The sequence below is a fragment of the Mustela nivalis genome (assembly GCF_964662115.1).
Source record: "Mustela nivalis genome assembly, chromosome: 16".
NCBI lineage: Eukaryota > Metazoa > Chordata > Mammalia > Carnivora > Mustelidae > Mustela > Mustela nivalis.
The window spans coordinates 63,416,121-63,433,734 of NC_139035.1; the positions used below are offsets into that span (position 1 = coordinate 63,416,121).

The 17,614-nt window shown below is 52.0% G+C and overlaps 1 long non-coding RNA gene across 1 annotated transcript; it reads left to right on the forward strand.

Annotated features, from left to right (window-relative positions):
- The first annotated feature begins 448 nt into the window (after window positions 1-448).
- Window positions 449-8,493, forward strand: LOC309850377. Its single transcript, XR_014304216.1, has 3 exons — window positions 449-2,478; window positions 3,972-4,018; window positions 8,095-8,493. It is a non-coding gene; the product is annotated as an uncharacterized lncRNA (long non-coding RNA).
- Window positions 8,494-17,614: the final 9,121 nt, after the last annotated feature.

The following is a 17,614-nucleotide window of genomic DNA, read 5'->3' on the forward strand; positions in this document are numbered from 1 at the left end:
TCAAGCCCCAGAAGAAGGAATCAAAATGGGTGAGATCCTCATCATGAGGGCACTCAGACTCAGGGGTGTAAATGAATGCACAAAACTAGTCTTACTCCTCACGGCTTCAGTGAGGTAGGGCTTAGGGCTGCCAGAATGGATGGAAATTGAAGAAATCAAACGCAGAAAAGAGATAGTCTCATCCAGGAAAACCAAATCTGCAAATCAAGCCCTCCTATCTTTGGCTCACCCTTGAACTGAGTATGTACTGACCACAGATTTCATGGAGGCCATCATGAAAGTAATTGCTGGGGGAGTGAAAGAGTATCCAGCAGAGATTTCAAGAGCTGGTTCAAAAGCCAGAAAAACACTGTGACAACAAAACTGCTCAAAAACAGAAGATTCTTTAAAGAAATGATGACGTGGCCCTTAATATAGCACAACGAAGCCATTAAAATAGTGTTTTAGACTAACATTTAATGAATTTAGAAATAGTCACATTTTAAAGTAAACACCCAAGTAGGTTAAAAAACGATTTGCACAATGTGATTGCAGCTTCGCATTTTAAAAATGCAGAAGAGCTAAACACACAGCAAAATATTAGCAGGGACTTCCTGTGTGATGGAAATATGGATGCCTCTTCTTTCTTTGTGGTTTGCTTATCTCCCATGTTTTCCACATGGGCTATCTTACTCTTATATTCAGGAAAATCAGTATCTTTTCAAAGCATGAGCAGCTACTGTGTGCCAGCTGCCAGTGCGCGGCGCTACTTCAAAGGACTTTAGCCCCCAAAGAGTCTTGAAAATTCTTGGCTCCTCCACATTACAGATGAAGAAACCAAAGCTCAGAGGGAAAAAATGGCTTGAACAAAAGCAGAGCGGCTTCGTGGTGAAGGGACCGGAATTCTGATTGCCAGACGAGTGCTCCTGGCTGTTGACTCACCTCCGTTGCAGTGAGGCCGCGGAAAGAGCGTCAACTTTTGAGAACGTGGGCTGGCCTCTGCTGGGTAGCGAGGTACCCGGGAGAAAGAAAGAAGGAGGTAAGTCGTTGGTGTAGGAGAGGACCAGAAAGAACTTGACAATTTGGAGTACAAGACTCAAGGTAAGGCCCGGATCCTGAAATTGTCTTCCAGCGGGCAGCAAGAAATCATGGGGATGGGAGAAGTTAAGCCCAGGCGCAGGCCTCTTGGGTGGAAACTGGCTTGCAGAGTTAAGAACCAGGGTCAAAATAACCGTGCCCTCCAGTACTCCTGGCCATCATCCAAGAAACTCTCATGTGACTCTCTCTCCTAGAGAGAACCTAAAATTATTTGGGAATAACTTTTGTTTCTTCAGTAAGCAAGAATGCAGACCAAGGAAGGGGAAAAAAAAAAAAAAAAAAAAAGGCCTCTTCTTTCTCCCCGTCGGGGAATCGAACCCCGGTCTCCCGCGTGACAGGCGGGGATACTCACCACTATACTAACGAGGATAACCGCAGCACGCACCCTAAATTCATTGTTTAGGAAGTTACTTCTAAGATGCCGGGACACTAGATTCCGTGGAAGATGCCGGCAGCGCCGTGCCTTTCCTGCCTCGACTCGCACGTCACAACGGACAAGGGGAGAGCCCTCCGAGTATTTAAATTTTCTTGCAGCCACGTTAAAAAGAAACATGTACTAATTTTAATACCACATCTTATGTGACCCAAGATTTCCAAAATATTGTTTCGACCTGTAACTAACATAAAAATATATATCGATTTTTTTTTTTTCGTCCTTAGTTTTCAAGCCAGTACGTATTGCACACTGGCAGACAAGCCCTTTTCCTCCCGGGCGTTAAATTCCGATTTCAGAACTGGATCGGGACTTCGGTTTCATAACGTTTGCAGCTGAAAAAGTGGGTTCCTAATCCTAAGTTGCTCCGAGCGCGCTTAAACTTTCTCCAGCAGCTAAATCGGGCATCTTTTTAAAACGTTCCATTTATTGACTTCAAATAACTGGTCCGCTTGCTGACGGAGACCCGCGAGTGCGGCTCCTCGGACGCCCCGCTCAGGTCCCTGCACGCAGGCCCCGGGGAGACTCGGCACCCGCACCGGGAGGTTCCTCCGCGGGTGGAGGCGCTCAAAGGCAGGCGGGAACGCGCGGCGGGGAGGGAAGCGCTCGGAGTCCAGGACCGCCCCAACGCAGCGGGGCGGGGAAGCGGGCTCTGCGGCACCAGGCGGAGCCCTGGCAAGGAAGAGCGGCGCCGGCCCTTCCTCGTTTGGGTTCGAGCTTTTAAAAAAGCGCCCCGCGCGCTCTTCCTGGAGGAAAAGGAAGTTTGCGTTGGCCGGGAATCGAACCCGGGTCAACTGCTTGGAAGGCAGCTATGCTCACCACTATACCACCAACGCTGACGCTCGGCGCTTCTCGGCATTCCATATATAAGGAAAGTGGAGGCGGCGAATTTTTCCGACCTCAGCGTTCCGTGATCGCGGAGTGTGCGGAGCTTCCCTTGGCGAGGATGGACCCCGAGATTACTCCTAGTAGGTCCTCCAGCCACCCAAGCGGGCTGGGGTTGAGGTTCGCGGAGCCCCGCGGGGAAGCGGAAGCCTCGCTTGGCGGGGGATTTCCTCCGCCGCCGGCTCTGACCCGCGCTCCCAGCTCCGCACGCGGCGCGCCCCAGTCTGGATCCGCCCGCTGTGGGATTCGGTACCGGCGATCTGCGGCCGAGGGTCGGAGGGAGACCGGCCGGAAAGGGCGCAAGGAAAAACGAATCTTTACAGTTTCGGATGGTGGAGAAGGAGAAGGGAGGAGTCAGAGACTGTGTTACTTTCCCTACTTTGCCAAGGACTCCAGGGAGAGTTCTAGTTTTAGTTAAAACGAGAAAGGCGGCATCGACATGACCTGACGTCATGATACAGCGCTGTGGGACAATCTGAAAGTGAAATATGAAAAGCTCAGGTTCTCGTGTCAGGATGGCCGAGCGGTCTAAGGCGCTGCGTTCAGGTCGCAGTCTCCCCTGGAGGCGTGGGTTCGAATCCCACTTCTGACAAAGCTCTTTTTTTTCCCCCCACCCCTCCTCACTTTGCTCCATACAACGAATACAATTGAATTCATGGAGAAAGGAGCATTGCTTAATCGACACCTTTTTGCCCTGCGTATCTGTATATGAATATATGCTTCGTTGTGATTATGGGACTGAATCTATTTTTTTTTTTTTCCTGTATTGTAGGCAGGAGAGGTCTATGAAATTAAGAAGCAGTTGAGACTCAGACCTATACCTAAGTATGAAAAAAAATTTGAACACTTTCTATGTGCCAAGCACACTAAGGTAGGCAGATATCAAATTGTCCTCCGACTGAACAAGGAAAAGCTCTCAACTCAGATCCCTTCATTTGCTAACCTGGCCGGAGTCTTCTAATGCTCAGACAGCCGTGTCAAACTGTGGTGGACCTCATACTTCCCATCATCGTGCCCCGCCCACTCCTTCTGTTGCAGGGTGGACTGGGGAGACCCCTGGGCCCAGAGGCCGCCGCCCAGGCAGTCCCTCTGATGTGGACAGAGGCTCTTAGTCTTAAGACAAGAGAAAAATTCAGGGAGAGACCTTGGTGGTTGAGCGGTGAAAGTGAGGAGTTTATTAAAGAGAAAGAGCGCACTCTCGAGATGTGAGAGCCGGAGTGCTCAGGGGAAAGTTGCGCTCAGGGTTCGGGTCTCTTCTATTGACAGCTGTTAACCAGGGAGTCGAGTCTTTATCAGTTGGGGAGGAGATTTCTTTGGGAGCAGGGTTTCCGTCCTTTTCTCCCTTACTTGGTCAGTTTCAGGCCTTCTTTGTTTTGGACCTGTCTGGCCTGATCTGCCTTTCTTGAGGCTTTAGTTTTGGAATGCTGCCAGGCTAGGTATCTGGCTTTCCTGATAGATAGATGACCCTGACTCCTTTGCTGCCATCCAGACCCCCCAGTTAAAACCTAACCAGCTGCTGACTCTACCACCACCACCAATTCTAATTCAGTCCCTTTGCTTTGTCACCAAAGCCCAGAAAATGAATTCAACAGAACGAATCAGGAGACGTAACACAGAGGAAAGGTAAACTTGCAGAGTTTGTTTTTGCAAGAGCTACTTTTTCCTGGCGATCACAGAAAAAGATGCTTTCAGATGTAGGAGGAACTGGTTATGAAAAAATCCCGTTGCCCTTCTGGGAAGAGGACAGAACTGTCAAGATGAAGAGGCTGGATGTGTGAGGTTCACGAGAGTGAAGGGGGTGAGGATGGAAGGATTCTTCAGGTCTACTAACAAGAGTTTGCTAAACAAACTGCACTCCTTGTTATTTACTAGACTTTGGTCTTGGGAAGTCTGCCTGCAGCATAACCTATACAGAGTTGTTGGGAGGCTTAGATGAGAGCCTAGGAGCTTATTAGAAATGTGGACTGTAGCCTGCATCTCAGACCCACCAAACCCAAAGTCCATAAGATCTCCAGGTGAGGCACATACATATGAAAGCACTGGTCTAATTTAAGTGCCTTTGCACAGGTTGATCTTCAACTTGGAATATCCTTTCCCTTGCTTCTCACCAAGACACGTTTTACTCAGTATCAGCTGAGCGCTCACATATGTCAGACACTGGGCCTAGAACACAAGATCAAAAGTTAAATTAAAAACTATGTCTAAATGAAAGACAGTGACACCATATTCATAAAAGAGGCATGAAAAAAGATCAAGTTGACCTTAACCATGTGATCAAGGTGAACATCACCAGTGATTCATCCTGTTGCCATCACATACCCCTGATCAGATTCATGGGAGATGGACACTTCACCCAGTGGCATTCTTCTCAAAAACTTTGGTCTAATCATGAAAAACATCACATAAACCCAAACTGAGGGACAGCCTGCCAAATACCTGGCTGGTACCCTTGAAAACATCAAGGTCATGAAATACAAGCTCATGAAACACAAGGGAAGAGTGAGAAACCGTCACAGATTGTGGGTTAAACATGATGACTAAATGCAGCGTAGGATCCTGGGTCAGCTTCTGAAATAGTAAAAAAAAAAAAAAAAAATTAGTGGAAAAACTTGAAATCTGAATACAGTCTACAGTTCAGTGAGCTGTATTATACCAATGTCAGCTTCTTAGGTTTTACAAGTCAGATCTTAACCTTAGGGGAACCTGGGTGAAGGATAAATAGTGACTCTCTGTAGTATCTTCATAACTCCTTGGTCAATCAAAAATCATTACACAATGAAAAGTCCCTTAAAAAAAAAAAAAACTTAAAAATGGCTGCCTGTGAGGAATTGAAAGTGGGGCAAGAAAATGTTCCCTTTTTCATTAGAAGCCTTGTGGCAACATTTAATTTTTAAATATTGGGCGTGTATTTTGATTTAATTTGCTGTAATATTTTTGAGGAGGAACTGAGTGACATAGGTGTATTTACACTAACCAAACTACGTTAAAAAGAGAGCCGCAGGCCCAGGATGGAGTCACTTATGCTGGGCCAAGTCACCAAACTGGGGCTTAATACCTAACCTAATTGCGGTTTCAACCTCCCCCAGAAATATAGTCTTAACCAGTCAGTGAGGGATGTTCTAGTCAGTACCAATGAGGGAATCCCTCACCCAGGCCCTCTCCATCCCCCAAAGGAGGAAGAGGTAAGACCCCCCCTCCCCCACCCTGTTCTTAGCCCTAAAGGAAGGTGACCTTCTCTGGAACAATCCTTTCTTTTCTTTTGGTGACTTCCTTGCCCCACCCTTCTTCCTATAAAAACCTTCCATTTTGAACAAGGCATTGGAGATCCCCTTTGCTTTCTAGATAGGATAGTATCCAATTCTCACTTACTCAAGCCAATGAGATCTTCAGATTTACTCAGTTGTTCTTTAAAGTTGTTCTTTAAAGATGCCTATTATACAAGAAACAGTCCCCAAAGAAACAAAACTGGTAACAACAGTCATTTAAAAGTAGATGAAGTCGTGTATTTAATAGATACAACACAAATGAGAGGATCTGAAATGTTTTCACAACAAAGCACAAGAGAACTTTCCTTCTTACAACCTCTATGTGTTTTTAAAGAGAGAATGAGATATTTGTTGTTGAAATGCTAAGGAACCTTGTGAGTGTTGTGAGTAGGCAGTTGAGCTCCAAAAGGAGACCTGGAAGCCAGCATCGAGGAAGCCATGACCAGCTATGGGAAGGTCAGAGGCCCCCCACAAGGAGCCAGACCAAACCAGGCAGGCCCAAGATGGCGATGCTATAACCAACCTGAACAAATGAGGAAGAAAAAAGCTTGAAACCCTTCTTCCTGCCCCACTTAATAAATATTCTCTGCCCCCTACTTAACAGCTGTGAATAAGAGATAGAAACACAAACCCCACCCAAACCCAAACCCAAACTCTCTCGCCCTCCTCCTCCCTCTCTCCCTGCCTCCCTCCTTCCCCCTCACTTGGCCGCTCTCACATGTGCTCTCATATGGCAAGAGTGTACTTTTCACTTTAATAAACTTCCCCGCTGGTGTCATTGTTGTCCACAGTGCTCTGTTGTCTGCTCTGAATTCATTCTCTTGACAAGACCAAGAACCTTCAGTGACTCCTTGGGGTCTAGCTGGGTTGAGGCCCCAGGGCCCAGGGTCTCCCTGGTTCACCAGATAACACAAGTACCATCCTTCCTCTTGGGAAGTATGATCAGGTTGGGTGGTCCATGTTGGAAGTTGGGAGGAAACTCAGGAAGGGGAAAGTATTAATACAGAGTGTGTATGCGATATCCTCTTTTGGAGAGCAGGTTCCTAATTTAAAACCAGGATGCCTATTATACAAGAAACATGGAGGACGTAGGCCAGATGCAAGGAAAAGAAAGTAGTTAAAAATGCAAAATGACAGGTACAGGAGAAGTGGGTTGTTCCTGCAACCCTCTTTCCACCCACTAGAGACAACCCTTAGCTGCTGTTACTGTAGCCTTGCCCCAGCCAAACCCACCTGCATTTCTGAGATACAAATGCATCTCCCGTTGCTCACAGAAGAGATATAGTGTGAACTGGGTTAACTGGGAACTAACTTGCACCAGTCTGTCCTTGCTCTCATAGTGTCATTTATTTAACTGGCAGTAACACCGAGCCTGAGGACACTTCCCAGCTTCAGTCATTTGCTATAAAAAGCACATATTCGCTTAGTGAATAATGTAAATAGTACAATACAATACACACTTTTCTCCCAGGGTTCAGCATCCAACTGTATTCTATAAGACTAACATATCCAATTTCACAACATCTGGGGGAAATTCTGATAATAAGTAGAGTTGCTGCCTGTTTGTGAGGTGACAACGCACTGGCTCTAGAATCGGGAAAGACAGGATTCTCAATTCCAACCTGCCCCTCCCCCGCCAAGGCACACCTAATCGCTGTGTGACCTTGAGTAAAGTGCTTAACCTCTCTGAACCTCAGAATCCTCATCTTCCGGAAGAGCTACTCCCCTATGATGTTGCCATGGGGATTAAATTAGATTATGCATGATGCATGACAGGTACTTACTACATAGCTGACACTCAACTAAGTTAATTAGTAATAGCCAGTATTTGTTGCTCATATGCTGTATGCCTAACATTCTTCGTCACTTCTTACCTAGACTAATTAATTGAACCCTCTAGGCCCTCCTGAGATAGGTCCTATTTCATCACCCCCTCCCCCATATAGACAGTGAGACTGAACCTCAGAGAGTTTAACTTGCACCATATACAAAGGAATAAAGCTGCAAACCCAAGCAGAGTGGTTCCAACATTGTCATTATGACACACGATGGTCAATTTTATTATTACTACGATCATCATCATCACAGTCACTCCAGGGAGCAGCAGCAGGAACCAGATGGGCCCACGCTATTTCTCTCACATACATAAGAGCAACAGTGACTTTAATCACACCACTCGAGGGACTCTCTCCAGAGTCCGGAGAAACTCCTTCGGTCCAGTGTCCGGGAGTGGGGCTAGTTCCCTGGAAGAACAAGGGATAAGGTCACTTGACTAGAGGTAGCTGATTAGCATATGAATGATCTCAGGGTATTAGGACACTAGACAAACTAGAATCCCAATAGATGAATTTTTATCTGAAGGTCACACATGGGAATCTTGCCAGGACTTAAAGTTTCTCTCCATTCTTCACTTTTCCAAATCTCTCTCCTAAGGCTCCTACTCCCCGAGAGGGCCAACGCTCCCCTCGGCGGGTGCTGCCCGAACCCCGAAGCTGCCAAAGCCGAAAGCGTGGCGCCGAGCGGATAGAGCCGAGGCTTCAGGGCCAGGACGTCCGAGAGCCTTTTTTGTTGTTCTTGTTTGAGTCGTAACATTTTCCTGTCGTGGAACAGAAAGGCACTGCTTTGGAAAGGATGACTCAGCAAGGACCGGATTCCCGTAGTGGAAGGGAGCTGGGGAAGCCGACGAAGTTAAAGGATGGCGCCCGGACCCAGGGAGCGGTGGGCATTGGTGGTTCAGTGGTAGAATTCTCGCCTGCCACGCGGGAGGCCCGGGTTCGATTCCCGGCCAATGCAAACAAAAAGGGCTGTTTTGGTTTTGGGTTTTTTTTTTTTTTTTTTTTTTTCTTTTTAACCAAGCGCTTTTCCACTCTTGGATTTGCGACAATGAACTAAACGAAACCAGCTAGCTGGAGCCAGTCTTCTTTTGTTTTGTTTCTCCTCCTTTACTAAGTCACTTCCCTCTGAGGAACGCGGGGCCTGGAAGGAGGAGGCCCAAAACCTGCGGTGAAACACCGGCTCTTGAGACCCGTCCCGGATGCTCTCTCGGGTTTCCGAGGGGCCGAGGGGCATTGTCCCAGAGGCCGGCTGGAAAACACGGGATGCCTAAAGGAGGAGACTTTTCGGAGACGTGAGTGTGGAAGTGGAAGAAAGAAAACAAAATGCCTTTGTCATTTGCCCGCTGGGGAGTGGGACCGGAGTCTCCCAGGCAGGCAGAAGACACTCCCTCCTACACTCACCAGGCCAGTCCCTAAGAGTATGTAATCCACTGCAACATTAAACTTCAGTAGTTTATTAAAGGAACTTAAAGTTGACTTTTGTGTAATATATTGTTATTGGCCTAATTCAAAAGGAACTAATTTTTTAAAAAAGAGAAACAAAAACCCGTTCTCCAGAAGTGGCTGTTTTCTCCTCAGAGGGCTTGAGAACCCTTCTTGGAAGCTCAGGGGTCTTTGAAGGTAGGTAGGTAAGTAGGTAGGTAGGAGGTAGGTAGGAGTCAGGGTGCAGAGGTCAGCCTGGCTTCTGGACTGGGTTTCTTGATCAACACTCTCTCCCTGTGTACTGGTGAGAAGGAGCTGGCAAAGTCGGCTACTGGAGAACTCAGCTATACTGGAATCAGTCCTGGTAATGGGTCCAGGAAAAAAGGGAATGTTTGAAGAAGTGTGGAATGAATTACTTCCACAGTGGAAAATCAAACAGTCCTCAAAAAGAAGGAACCTATTTTATAGCCCCAGAAGAAAGAGGAATTGTCAGCTTTAAATTCATTCACTCTTGGAGTCTAGGCCAGCCAGGCCTGGGTATCACATTTGGGACATTTTAGCCAAGGGCCTGCAAGAGAAGGGTCCTCACCTCAGGAGGAAATGTGGTCTGGCCTGGGATCTGTGCTCTGGCCTGTTCAGAAACTGTCTTGTCTCAGCTCCTCCAACATTCTCTCCCAGCCCTCAGCAGCTCAAAGCCCCACCCATCCACCCCGGGCCCCAAGAATTCCAGGGAGAACTAAAGCAAGCCCCCCGGACATTAACCACACAAGCACGCTTCCAGAGCCATTCATTTCTTTAGTTTTTAATTCAGAGAGTTTCCAATATAGAGGAGCTTATGTTGCTGTGCTGACTTCATACTCACACTTAAATACATCCACTTATGTTTAGTAACTTAGCTTGAGTACCTTCAGAAGTAGAACAAATTTAAAGTGATAACATAAACAGGCATTATGAGGGTTGCTCATGATCCAGTGCTGAGTGCAAAAACCAAGCTGTAAAGAAAAATGCATAGTACAATCCAAAACAGTGTATATAAAAGGTTGATAATGCCAACTACCTGTATATCTTTAAACAAGTCATTTTGACCATCTGGGCAATACCTTCCTCAATTTTAAAATGAGGAGATTAAACTACGTCATTTATAAGGAATTTCTAAGCTTTAAATTCTGATTGCGGGGCGCCTGGGTGGCTCAGTTGTTAAGTGTCTACCTTTGGCTCAGGTCATGATCCCATGATTCTGGGATCGAGCCCCACTCAGGCAGGATCCCTGCTCAGGAGGAAGCCTGCTTCTCCCTCTTCCACTCCCCCTCCTTGTGTTCCCTCTCTCGCTGTGTCTCTCTCTGTCAAATAAATTAAATCTTTAAAATTTTTTTAAAAATTAAATAAAATTCTGATTTCAAATGCTAAAGAATGTACTCATTCCACGAATTTTTGAGTGCTTTATCATGTGCCAGTCACTGACCTACACTCTAAGTATGGCAGTGAACAAAACAAAGGCCCAGCTTTCCTGGACGTCACATTCTGATAGGAGGTGGGGTAGTCAGGCAAAAAACAATTAAACAAATCAAAACCTGGTACATCAATTGGTAATGAGTACAATGATGGAAAATAAAATGGGAGACGGGGATAGTAAGGGAGTGGGGTTACGGTATATGAAAAGAAGGCCTCATGACCAGGTGACATTTAGGTCAAGGCCATGATGAAGCATGATGTGGATATCTGTTAGGAAGAATATTCTAGAAACAGAAGTCACATGACCCCTGAACAGAAGGATAACAGAGCAGTAGATGAGGTCAGAGAGAAGGAGGGGGCAAGCATATGCAACACTTGGTGGAACATTGCAAAGCCTTGGCTTTTACTTTCACGTGCGAGGAGAAGCTATTGCTTAGCCTTGGGTAAAGAAGTGACAAGTAAAACACACGTTTTAGAGGACAATCTGGCTGTTGTGGTGAGAATAGACTTTCGGCGGCAAGCACGAGTGTAGAGAGACCAATCAGGGGCCCATTGCACAATCCGGCCCAAGTGAGAGATGATAGTGCCTTGGACAAGGTGCTAGTGGTCAGCTTGCTGGACTTATTTTGAAAGTAGAAGCAGAATTTACTGAGTTTCCATGCATTTGAGGAGCCTCTGTCTGGGATCTGTGAAAACACATTTGCTGTGAGTTCCTGTAGAGCTGCCTGGGCTGACTCTGGGCCTTGACCTTCAGAAATCCAATGAGGGTGCGGCCTCTTACAACGTAGCTCTGGAGATCACTGGCCCCCTTTTTTTCCTGGAGGCTAAAGGGTAGCTGGAGGCTCCTCAGCCAGGTTGCTGTAGAGAGGGGCTGAGGGAGGAGGAAAGCTACGGCCTGAACCAAGGCTGCTGCCACCACTGCTGCTACAGTTTAGCAAGAAAGGCCAGGAGGGCCTTGGCTCTGATTGACTTTGCAATTGCTCCAGTCTCCCTTTGAGCTTTGAAAGTCTCTCTACATGGACAAAGATGGCCCCGTGTCCAGACAAAGGGGAGTCCCATCACTTGGCAGAAGGTGATTTGATACCAAGGTGGAAAGATGAATAGAATTGCCAGATGTATAGGAGATGCAGAGGGACGGGGAGAAATGATGGTTGTTCAGGCAGAAATTTGGAATAAACAGTCAGGTCCCCTCTGGGGAGCCTTTGTGAAGCCACCCAAGCCAGGGGCTAAGGCCAAGGCCAAGACCCATGAGGTAGCCCAGAAAGTCTTCAGAGAGTCTCTTCATCTCTCTCTCTTCCCAAATAAAGCACTGGATCAGCATCTCCTGAAGGGTGACCTTGGGTTCATCTGTTCTGAGGGACACTGATACAAGTTACAGAGGAAGAAGGATTCTGTGGTTACCTAGCTTTTGGCAAATGCCTTATATAACTTAGTTTAAAAGTTTTCTTTGCAATAGGGCTTCTTGGAGTCTTTAATGGGCATTATGAATATACAAGAAGAGAAACAGTGTAGCAGAATATTCTGCATTATTTTGGCCAAAGAACCCTTCATTCCGAAAAGCTGAGTCTCAAGGAATTATGGGACTGGGGAGCTGCTTTTGGAAAACGTGGAGCTGGGAAATCCAGAACATATCAGCAGGTTCACTCACTGGGTAGTCTTCACTGATCAACACAAGTGAGACCCCCAAAGACCCCAATAATTAGACAGCAGCAGCTAACAAACAAGATGGGTTCCCTCAGATGAGGGGAAAGAAACTAACGTTTTAATCAGGCCAAATGACTGCGGGAAACAAAGGCAGTCAGTGTATTAGCGTAGGCAGACAGTTGGGTTCTAACGGGAGACCTGGAAGAGCAGTGAGGAAGCCATGGGCAGCTGTTGGGAAGGTCAGAGGCCTGTCCCGGCAGCCCTCCACCAGAAGCCGGATCAAACCAGACAGGCCCAAGATGGCAGGTGCCATGACAGGAAACCCTTGACCAAATAAGGAAGAAACTGCCCCAAGTAGTGAATTTTCTGCCCCCTAGTTAACAACTGTGAATAAAAGATAGACCCCCCACCCCCAGGGCACACATCCCGTACTCTCTCTTCCTTTCCCCCTCCCCTCCCCTGTCTCGCCATAAACTTTCCCACTTGTGTCACTTGTTAGCTGCTCTGTGTCTCTCCTGGAATTCCTCCTCATGACAATGATGTAGTTCTTTTGAATGTGGGTGTGTTATTGGTGGAGTCTGAGCTGACATCCAAGAAAGAACTCTTGAGATGTCTTTAGTACAAAATGGTGGGTTTTTTTTTTTTTTTTAAGTGACAGTACAAAGCTTTTTTTTTTTTTTTTAAGATGTTATTTATTTACTTGACAGAGAGATCACAAGCAGGCAGAGAGGCAGGCAGAGAGAGAGGGGGAAGCAGGCTCCCTGCAAGGCAGAGAGCCTGATGCAGGGCTTGATCTAATGACCCTGGGATCATGACCCTGGGATCATGACCTGAGCCGAAGGCAGAGGCTTAACCCACTGAACCACCCAGGGACCCCAATATGGTGGTTTTATTAAAGCACATGAACAGGACCCATGGGTGGGGAGAGCTGTCGTGCGCTGCTCCCTGCTGCCCTGGGATTCTGAGGAGCAAGTGATTATATACCTTTCGGTCAGGAGAAGTAAAGATAAGGGAAGGGACTTTCAAAATGTTAAAGAAGATTCAGGATCTTGGGGAATGTTACAATCTGCCTATCTTAAGTATTGTCACTGGGCTGCAGGTTATAAAGACATTACAGGTAAATGGGAGAGTGTTCTGGGTGAATAGCAAAGGCAATACCACTTGCTGTTTGCTAAATAGAGATGGATTTTCCATTTTAACTAAGGATATGGAGTAGACACACACCACCAGATAAAGGGCTAGGAGAAGAAACAGCATCCTGGTAAACCTGACAGGTAAACTTGCTGCTAAGCACACCTCAGCGCAGTGCTGTCCAACAGAAATGCAACGTGAACCACATATTTAAATTCGCATATGTAATAGCTTCATTTGTAAAAGTAAGAAGTAAAAAAAGTGAAAGTAAAAAAATCATCTCATCTCTAATGACGATGATCCCTCTAGCTTTTATGAAATTGAAAGTCTATAATTTTTAATGCTAGCAATGGTCCTATATGTTAAAACTTACCGAATAGTGCACTTGGACATACAATATGTTATTGTATGTCATAATACACAAATAAGCCTCAACCATACATCAATTTAAACGCTAAATTCTAAAAAAAATTTCAAATATTAATATAGACAAACCACGTAAACCCTCATTTACAATATTCTTACGTTTTGAATTCAGCTTTACATGAAAAGTATGCAATTTATCATTTTACATAATATATAATATATTTGCATTTATCATACTCTAATCCATCTTACTAAACTACAATTAATTTTTCTTAAGACATTTTATTTATTTGTGAGGGAAAAACTGAGCATAAGTACGACCTCCGCAACAGCTGCCAAATCCAAATGCTCGTGATGCGCAGAAAAAAAAGTAAAACGTGGGAGGGACGGGAAGCCTGCCTTGGGGGGGGGGGGGCGCGTGGCCACGAGGTCAGGGAGAAGCCATGGAGCTTGGGCTAAAAGGGGGCGTGTGCCGAAGCGCTGCCGAGCTGGGTAGGCCGAGAGGAAGAAGAAAGGCTTCCCTGACCGGGAATCGAACCCGGGCCGCGGCGGTGAGAGCGCCGAATCCTAACCACTAGACCACCAGGGAACGTCAGCTGTGCCGCCTGGCCCAAACCCCCTGGACCCGGGGCCTCCATACCACCCACGCGCCTCTGCTTGGGCTCCAAGGCCCCTGCCTGGCCACCGAAAGCCACCCCCCCGCGCTGCCCATCCACCTGCCCCGCCGGCAGCGCCCTCAAAACGCTGCGCGCCTCCTCCCCTCCCACCGCCGCTCGACCTGGGGACCCGCTCGGTCCTCAGCACCTCAGCACGCCGGCCTCCCGCGCTCCGGGCTCCCGGCTGCCACGGGGCCTGGCCACCGGGGTCCTGGAGACGCGCAAAAGGTTGGCCAGCTGCGTTGGCCGGGAATCGAACCCGGGTCAACTGCTTGGAAGGCAGCTATGCTCACCACTATACCACCAACGCTGCACGGCCCGGGCTGCCCCCAGACTCCCGCCCAGGGTTCGGCCCCGGCGCCTGCACCCTCTCTGGTCACCGCCTCTGGCCACCGCCTCCGCCGCCCAGCGCGCCTCGGCCATGCCCCGACGACCCGCCCATCCACAGTGCCGCGCTGCTGCACGGGCCAGCAGCGGCCGCCCGCCGTCCCACCCGCGCCAGCCCCACGCGGCTGGGCGGCTCCGTGGGCCCGCCCGCCTGCCAACCGCCTCTGGGGGGCGCTGGCACCGCCCGGCCTCTCCTGGTCCCACCGCCGCCACCCACCCCCCTTTTGCCGGCCGGGAAACCCGTCCTCCGAGATCCGCGTCCCTCCGGCCACGCGCTCCCCCTGGGCCATCTCCACAGGGTGCTGGGGAAGGCCACATCCCGCGCCCACGGAGGGCCCAACACACCCGCGGCCCACTCGTCCCCCGCGCCCCGCCTCGCCTCGCCTCGCCTCGCCTCACCGCGCCGTGTCCCGCCCCGTCCGGTCCCCTCCATCCGTCCCACGCCCCGCCCCAGTCGGACCGGGCAGCGTCGAATCACCGGGGAGCCCCGGGCGACCGGCCACTCGTCAGGCGCCCTGGAGACGACGGAAGGCCCTGGCTGGGCTGTGGCGAGTCCGCAGGCGCGCGGCCCCGACGCTGAGGAAGGCAAAAGGGTGGCAGTGGTGGACGGTTGCAGGCCGGCCGGCCGTGTGGCGCTGGCGGCCTCCTGCCGCACGCTGGAGGAAGGAGGACAAGCGCGCTGGCGGGGCAAGTGTTCGCAGAGAGCGCGGGCGGCGCACGCGGCGACCAAAAAGGACGTCTCGCCTCCCCGTCGGGGAATCGAACCCCGGTCTCCCGCGTGACAGGCGGGGATACTCACCACTATACTAACGAGGACGGCGGCGGCCATCCGGCCGACCGACCGCTCTCCGCCTGCCTGCCAACGCCTACCCCTGCCCTCGACGCCCTGCTGTCCACGGGCGCCCGCCGCCTGCCGCACCGGACCCGACCCCAAACCAACGTCGTCCGCCATCCCAGCAGCCCCCCTGCCCGACTCGGGGCGGACCCCGCACCCAGACGCCCGCCCAATACTCCCAGGGCGCCGCGGCCTCTGGCCTGGCAGGCGGGGATCGCGCAGGGAGAAGCCACCCCACGGGACAAGCGAGGCTGCGACCGAGAGGACGGGCGCCCGGGAAGGGCAGAGGCCGAGGAGGGCGAGGGGGAGGAGCGGGCACGGGGGCGCGGGGCGGGGAACGGCCAGAGAGGCAGGCCCGACGCCGCCCTCTGGGTGCGCGGTCGGGGCAGTGCGAGGACGGCGGCGGCGGCGGCGGCGGCGGCGCCAGGCGAGTCGGCGGGCTGTGCTCCCTCCCGCTGGGCGGCGGCGCGCGTCCCCTGGCTGGCGCACACACACCGCCGCCAGCCTGCGGCAGCCTTGGCGCCGGGTCCCAGCCAGGCGAGCGGCGACGCGCTCAGCCCCGTCGTCAGGATGGCCGAGCGGTCTAAGGCGCTGCGTTCAGGTCGCAGTCTCCCCTGGAGGCGTGGGTTCGAATCCCACTCCTGACAAGCCCACCTTTTGCCCTGCCCTACCGGGGCACGGGACCCCAGCGGGCCCCGACCCCGCCCTACGGCAAGCCCTGTCCTTGCCAGGGGCCCAGGGCGGAGCTGCGACACCTCGACCCTCCGCACCACAGGCTTTGCGCGCACACGCCCTCCTCCACCCACTCGCGCGCGCCTTTCCCACCGGATCCCACACCCGCAGGCCCGGGCAGCTTGGCAGCACCTCCCTCCTCACGTGCTTTCCGAGGGCTGGGTTCTAGTCCCTCCCACCGGCCCCTGCAGACCAGTGCCGAAAGCCCTCCGCCCGCCGACCTCGGTTCTCCCGCAGGCTCGTGCCCGCATGAACAGTGCCTGGCTCTCAGAGCCGTGCGCTTCCGCCACCGGGAGCAGCCGGTGGGGCCCCCTGTCCTTTCCGCACGGCCCCCTCTCCCTTCTCGCCTCTCCCCACTCAGGAGGCCCGCGCTGCCCACGAGCCTCTTCCACCTGGACGCCTTACCCTGGCCACACCTGCCTGCCTCCGGCCGGGGACCCCGGTGGCCCAGCCACCTGCTGGCCGGCCCACCACGCGGCCCTGCCGTCGGTGGGCCTGGCCTAAGGAGACCAACCCGGCATTATTGCTCCCCTGAGGGCGGGACGGAAGGAAGCCCTGCATGCCCAGGCCTCCCACCTGGGCGCCCCAGGCCCGGCCCGCCCGGCCACAACCCGAAACCCCAGCGCGCTCCCTCAACGCGCTCCCTGTCCGCCAGCTAGCCACCAGCCGCTCCGCCGAGCGCTCCTGCCTCTCCACCACCGGCCCGAGTTGGACCCCCAGGGAGAGCTGCGGGGCCAGAGCTCAAGACACCTCGCTTCGCTCTCCTGGCCTCAGCGGTACTCAGCGGCGCCGGCGGCGCTCGGGGGCCTCCATGTCCTACAGACGACACGCGGGCGGCGCGCACGAGCCCCCGCAGACACCCACCCCACCACCCACACACCCCCACCCACACTCCCGCCGACCCACGGCACCCCAGGTGCGCACACACGGCCCGCTCCGTTCCCCAGCGCCGCGGGATCGCGCCCACACGGCCCGGGCGGGAAAGCCATCCGCCAAAGGGCCTTTAAAGGGACGGGCGGAGAGTAGCTGCCTAAGGGAACGGCAGCGCTCCGCTGCACCTGCCCCAGATGATCGCCCGCGCTGGGTGGGGTTGGGGCTCTGGCCCGGCTTCCTCCGGCTCCTGGCTTCCGCGGGAGACCCCGGCAGGGCAGCGTCTGGCGGCGGCCCTGGACCAGGGAGAAAACGCAGGAGGAGCCTAGTCCGCCTCCGTGCGCCTGTGCCTCGCTCCGCCCGTCTCCGCCGCGGCGGCCGCTCCCAAGCGCTCTAGACGTGCGTGCAGCCTCCTCTCCGGACCGCCCGGCTGCCTCCTGCACCAGCGGAGCGGGATGCTCACGCGACTGGCGCTGGCGCAGGCGCAGGCGCTGGCCCTGGTCCTGACCCCGGCCCCGGCCCCGGCCCCGGCCCCGGCCCTGGCCCTGGCCCTGGTCCTGGTCCTGGCTTGGCTCCGGCTCCGGTTCTGGCGCTGGCTCTGGCTCTGGACCGGACCGGTGTTT